The sequence below is a fragment of the Bos grunniens genome, chromosome 5 (genome assembly GCF_055505025.1).
Source record: "Bos grunniens cultivar Pamir isolate PY7600 chromosome 5, Bosgru_T2T1.0, whole genome shotgun sequence".
NCBI lineage: Eukaryota > Metazoa > Chordata > Mammalia > Artiodactyla > Bovidae > Bos > Bos grunniens.
Genome location: NC_141169.1, coordinates 60,649,106 through 60,656,582, shown reverse-complemented (window position 1 = coordinate 60,656,582; position 7,477 = coordinate 60,649,106).

Genomic DNA, 7,477 nt, shown 5'->3' with positions numbered 1-7,477 from the left:
TGAACTATGTAGCCTAGAAATATTGAAAATAATTAAGAAAAATTAGGTATGTCATGATTGCATAAAATATATATAGATACTACTCTAGACCATACCTGGCACTATTTTCAGTTGAGAGAAATTTTAAAAATGTAACATTGGAGTGTTAAATAATAATTACAGGAAATTGATTGTAGTACATATCATACTACTATAATATATTTGTAGTTACCTCCTGTTGCTATTGTGGTGAGCTCAAGTGATGTGAGTATCCACTTAAAACACTACAGGACACTAATAATCTCTATGTGAGCTATTAATCTTTCCAATAAACTGTGCACCACAATAAAAAGTGATCTCTCCCAGTTCTTGTAAATTTTTCATTATGTTTAGTGCAATACCTTAAATAACAACATCTCAGGACTCCTATGAAGTGCCACTAATGGTGCAGGAAGTGCTCCTAAGAAGCAGAGAATAGTCATGACCTTACATGAAAAAGTTGAATTGCTAGGTATCTACTGAAGGTTGAGGTCTACAGCTATGGTTGCCTTCCATTTTAAGATGAATGAATCCAGTGTAAGGACTTTTTTTTTTTAAAGAATTTTTGAAGCTGTAGCTTGCTGTGGCTACAGCAGTAGGTATGAAAATTTTGTGAATAGTTTATGTCATATTAAAAATGCATACTTTACTGAGTGCAGGATTGCCAGGAGAAAGACATAACTATATATTCTAATATGATTTGAGAAAAAGTAAAGTTATATGCCAATGTAAAACAAAAGCAAGGTGAAGGACTAAAACTGGAGAATTTGATGAAAGCAAAGGATGGTTTGATAATTTTAGAAAGAGGTTTGGCTTAAGAAGTGTCAAGAAAATTGGGGAAGCAGCTTCTACTGATCAAGAGATAGCAGATGAGCTCCCAAATGCCAGTAAGAAAATCATTGAGGGGAGAGGATATCTGGCTGAACCAGTTTTTTTTTTTTTTTTAAATTTTATTTTATTTTTAAAAACCAGTTTTTAATGCCAAAAAAAAAAAAGAGTGCCCTATTCGTTGAAGAAACTGTCACAGAGGATACTTATTAGAAGGGGAAGGAAGTGAGCCCCAGGATTCAAGGCAGAAATGGATAGGCTTACCCTACTGTTTTGTGCAAATGTGTTTAGGTTTATGATCAAGAATGTCCTTATCTGTAAAACTATTAATCCCCAAATTTTAAAGGGAAAAGATACATTGCAGCTGCCAGTCTCTTTTTGTAAAGCAAGAAAGACTAGACAAGTAACCTCTTTCTCCTGACTTGGTTCCACTGATGCTTTTGGAAGCACCTTGCAGGAGAGGTCTGTCTTACATTTTTTTTTTTTTTTAAATACTGTACCATGTCCCTGGCCACCCAGAACCCCATGAGTTAAACACCAAAGGTGTCTACTTGTCCCCTGAACACAACATCTCTAATTCAGCCCCTAGATCAGGGGGTGTAAGGATCTTTAAAGCTCATTACACATGATAATTTAGGGAAAGATTTTCAGTGGTATGGAAGAGAAACCTGGTAGAGAGATCATGAGAGTCTGAAAGGATTATACCATTGAAGATGCCATCATTGTTATAGAAAATCTGTGAAAGCCACCAATCCTGAAACAGTAAAGTCCTGCTGAAGAACTGGTTCAAGATGCTGTGCATGACTTCACATGATTTACAACAGAGCCAATCAAGAAAATCATGAAGATATTTAAGATATGACAAAAAAGGTGGTGAAGTGGGTTAAGTGTTTCAAGATATGGATGTTGGAGAAATTCAAGAACTGATAAATACCACAACAAAAGAATTAACAGAAGAGTTGATGGAGATGAGTGGCTCTCAATCAGTGCCAGATGACTAGGAAGGAGATACAGAAGAAGCAGTGCCAGAGACAAGTGACATTAGGCAATTTGGCAGAAGGACTCCAATTATTAAAGACTGCTTTTGATTTCTTTTATGACATGAACCCTTCTACTCTTGGGTTGACCAAAAATTTCATTTGGATTTTTCTGTACTGTTATGAACACCTTTATAAACTTTTTGGGGAATGTAATACATTATGAATTACAATATGGTATAGTATTGATGGGCGTCCAAGGTGTCTCAGTGGTAAAGAATCTGCCTGCCAATGCAGGAGATGCAAGAGACTCTGGTTCAATCCCTCAGTTGGGAAGATTCCCTGTAGTAGGAAATGGCAAGTCACTCCAGTATTCTTTCTTGGAGAATCCCATGGATGGCGGAACTTGGTGGGTGATAGTCCAGGGGTTGCAAATAATTGGACATGACATGCATTGTCTGTGTACGTCACTGTACAATAATTAGAGAAACTACATGAGAACATCATAGGTAGGTGGGTTTTTAAAAGAATAACAATGTTTCTAATGCTGTATTATGAATATGACTATAATACTCTATGTAATAAAAGTTTATAATGATTCATTCATTAATTGTGTAGGTTGCACTACCATGAAGCAACTAAATTGAGTACACAGTTCTCATAAATCAATCATATTGCTACTTCTTAATTATCAATACAAGAATCCTTATATCAGTAAATAAATATGAATTTTTTTTCTCATCATCATTTCATTTTTTATATTTTTTTATATTTTCATTTTTGATGTCTAGTGTTAGCAATACGTATAATATATACAATATTTTGTATTATGTAAGATGTACTGATACAGACACTGAAAGATGATTTGACAGATAATCTTGTCCCTTGGAAGAAAACCTATGACAAACGTAGACAGTGTATTAAAAACCAGAGACATCATTCGCTGACAAAAGGCCATATAGTCAAAGCTATGGTTTTTCCAGTAGTCATGTATGGATGTGAGAGTTGGACCATAAAGAAGACTGAGTGCCGAAGAATTGATGATTTTGAATTGTGGTGTTGGTGAAGACTCTTGAGAGTCCCTTGGACTACAAGGAGATCAAACCAAGCAATCCTAAAGGAAATCAACTGTGAATATTCATTAGAAGAGCTGATACTGAAACTGAGGCTCCAATACTTTGGACACCTACTGTGAAGAGCTGACTTATGGAAAAGACCTTGATGCTGGGAAAGATTGAAGACAGGAGGAGAAGCGGGTGACAGAGGATGATATGGTTGGATGACATCATCGACTCAATGGACATGAGTTTAAGCAAAATCCAGGAGATAGTGAATGACAGGGAAGCCTGGCGTGCTGCAGTCCATGGGGTCACAAAGAGTTGGACAAGATTGAGTGACTGAACAACATTTGTTGACTGTAAGATTCACTACTCAGGAATTGCCTCCAGTAATTCTTGTTGTATCATTTTCTAAAAATTCTGGGACATATATTATTCTACATTCTAATCTAATTAAATTTGTCCTTTTGGTGGACAATATCCACATATATGCATGATGCCTATAACTCAACAATAAAAAAACCAAACAACCCGAATAAAAAATGGGCAAAGAGACATACAGAACTTGTGGACACAGAAGATGAAGGAAAGGGAGACAAACTGAGAGAGTAGAGTTGACATATATACTCTATCATGTGTAAAATAAGTAGCTTGTGCAAAGTGGCTGTTTAGCATAGGGAACCCAGCTCCATGCTCAGAGGGCTGGGATGGCGGGGCTGGGAGAGAGGTCTTAGAAGGAGGGGATATATGTGTACTTATAGCTGGTTCATGTTGTACAGTAGAAACCAAGAGAACATTGTAAAGCACTATTCTCCAATTAAAAATCATTCTTTAAAAAATGTAAGCTCTTTAAACGCTTACTTTTTCTCTGCTTCCATCACTGGTTTTTCTTTTACATTTACAACAGTGTGTGTTTCAACAATAAGTGAGTGAAATAAAAAAAGTGGTCAAAGGACTTGAATATACATTTTTCCAAAGGAGACAGACATATGGCCAACAGGCTCATGAAAGATGTTCAACATCACAAATTAATGCAAATCAAAGTCACAATGAGATACCACCTCCTGCCTGTTAGAATGGCTATTATCAAAAATGCAAGAAATGACAAGTATTGGTGAGGATGTGGAGAAAAAGAAACAGAGTTTTGGTGAGAATAGAAATTGGCTTAGCCACTATAAAACTTATGGATATTTCTCAAAATATTAAGAACAGAGCCAGCATATGATTCAGTCATTCCACTTCTCAGTATTTACCAAAGAATATGAAAGTACTAATTGAAAAAATATACGCACCCTTATGTTCATCACAGTACTATTTACAATAACCAAGATACAAAAACAACTTAAAGGCCCACTGACCGATGGATAAAGAAGATGTGGTGTATATATAGAATAGAATTATATTTAACCATAAAAAAGGTGAAACCTTGCCAATTGTGATAACACGGATGGACTTCAAGGATATTATAAGTTAGATAGAGAAAGACAAATACCGTATGACTTCACTCATACATGGAATACAAAAAACAAATAAGCAAAAATCAAAATAAGTAAGCAAAGCAAACTAATCAAAAACAAACATGTAGATACAGAGAAGAGAATAGTGATTATCAGAGAGAAAGAGGTGGGGGAGTGGAGGGAGAAATGGGTTAAGGAGATCAACTATATGGTGATGGAAACTAAATTTTCAGTGGTGACTATTGTGCAGTGTATACAGAAGTAGAAATGTAATGTATTCATGAAACTTGCATAATATAAACCAGTGTTACTTCAGTAAATAATAAATTAAAAAATAATATGTCTTGAAATGCAACAGACATAAAAAAATTTTTTTTTGGTCTCCTTTACAAGGATCGTCTTTAAGGCCAATTTTTTATGCTTGTTCAAACCCAGAGAAGGCATTTCTTAGCTGTCTCCTTCTCTACTTCTCTCTGGTAAACTTCTAGTTGGTCGACAGCTAGCTTTTTGCTCTTATTGAGCCAACCATCTCTACTTCATTACTTACCACCAAATTATTTTTAAGTTTCAGAATTCACTTATACTTGAACTTTTCCACACTTTGTTCTAAATACAGTTCACTTGGAGCTCTCTGTTATGGTACCTTTTTCATTCTAGTCGAAACCTGTGGTTCAGTTCTCTGAGTGACACCTCTGATTTAGGAGCAGGTTTCTGGGTATGCACAGTAGCTGATGATATTATCACTCTTGGCACAGAAACTTCATCCTTTGAACTGAGGCTACTTAAATCAGAGCTCCAGTATTCTTGGTGTAACATGACAGAGATCAAGCTTCTACCCTATGAATGGAGGCTGGATAAAGAAAGAGATCTTCAAGATATTTTAGCCACTTTTACTTTGAATAGACCTTCTGCATTATTTATACCTTGGGGATATGATATATTTGCTGCCTGATACTCTCAAGGTTATGGGCTTCCCAGGTGGCACTAGTGGTAAAGAATCCATCTGCAAATGCAGGAGACAACAGAGTGGTTCAATTCCTTGCTTGGGAAGATCCCCTGGAGGAGGGCACAACAACACATTCTAGTAGTCTTTCCTGGAGACTCCCATTGACAGGGGAGGTTGGTGGACTACAGTCCATTGAGTTGCAAACAGGTAGACATGAATAAAGCAACTTAACTCTCTGGGCGATATGATAGCCTTTGTCTGGTACCTAGGGGAAGAGAAATCTGTGTATTTTTTCCTGCACTTGTTTGAGTGGAGGAAAGTTATGCTGTGCTGAGAGAGGAGAGGAAGGAAGTGGGTCCTTGATCAAATAAGTGTGTGTGAATATTTATATTGACTTTATTCACAATATCTGAAATCAGAAAACACCTCAATTGCCCAAGATTTAAGAGTAGCAAAATTTGGTACATATGTAAATGGAATACTCATCAATAAAAAGAATGAGTTACTTATAGATATTACAAAATGAATAAATCTCAAAATCATTTTACTCAGTGAAAGAAACCTGAGAGAAAAGGGTGCATACTATATGCAAACATATTTATACGCAAAAGAAAAAAAGTCATATCACAGGTTATCTGAAAATGGATTTGGAAGCAGGCACAGTTAAAAAAGGGTATGATAAGTCTCTTGGAGGTGATGGAAATGCTCTGTGTCTTGATATGGTGATGGTTTCATTGATGTATAAAAAAGGCAAAACTCACAGAAATATATACTCAGTGAATACAGTTTATTTCACACTAACTATTTCTCAATAAAGTGTTTGAGAAAAAATAATGAGTAGAGCTGCATTTTTAGATGCAAGGAGTTGTGTTTTAGAACTCTGACTCAGATATGTCTTTTTTTGGATTGATGATTTTAAAAAAGATGTTTTTGGTCCTTCCCAAAGGATTCTCACAAGAAAACAGCTCTTGTATGTAGGCTGACTCCTATTAAACCTAGGCTGCTTCCACACACTCCCACCCCCAATTTCTTTCTGTTCTTCTTTTCTAAGTCTGGAGTCTGTATGTTCCTCATGGGTCTTGACTCTGGAGTCTAGACATCTTAATAATAAATTTATACTTCTTTCTTTCCCAGGAGGACTATATCCCAGATGGTAAAGAAAAGCTCAATGCTACAATTATAAAAATTTATACTGTTATGCCAAAGCCATTATGAAAACTGTTGCTTTTATTTGAGTAGATTATCAGAGATTCCAGATGGCTCAGGACTTCTACATGGATGTCTAAGATAATCTACTTTTGCTTCCTAAAAGCATTCAAACACTAGAGAATGCAGAAGAGGAACTACCCTATTGATTGATTCCTCAGATTCACTTTGCATAACTATAGAATATAATTCCTGCAAGCATTTCAGAGTTAACCAAGGATCACTGGAAAAAACATTTGTTTGTGTTCTACAAAGGACCATGACTTTTTCCAATGTCAACTACTAAAGGAAAGTTTAGTAGTTTACATAGAGCAGTAAGAAAAATAAGGCTATTTTCTCTAAGGGAAGAATATGAAACTGGGAAAATGAACATGTATTTGGAAATTTTGAGAGGAAAGGGCTTCATTTTATTTTGACATAATGATTTTTAAAATTATTTTTGTAACATAGTCATTAAATTTGTTTACTCTTTCTAAAATTAAAACAATAACAAGACAAAACATCAGAATTCTGCTACTTCTTTTTACAGAACATGACAAATTACCAAACAATATAAGGTAAGAGTACATTTGAAAGCATGTGATTTTTGACAAATAATAAATCACCAACTGACTACTTGTTTATTGAATACTCTGGGAAAAACACTCTGTTTTCCAGATATAAGTGTTTTTAGCTGTAAACTTATTAACATTAGAATGAGTTTGATAGGAATAAATCTCAAAAATGCAAGTAATCTGGTCCCTTGGTTCTAGGCAGGATTTTAAAGAAATATAAATAAGATACATTATTTTTCAAAAAACATTTTACAACTACTACAGTGTTTCCTTTCACTGTCTAAATAATTTATACTCCCAAGACCCTAACTCTGATCTATTTAAAATCTTGCCCCTTTATAATTATCTTCATATTTAATTTTTGATGGATCTGGTGAATAACAAAATTATATCAAGACAACATCATACTATTTTACTGAAAGTCATCTGTTCC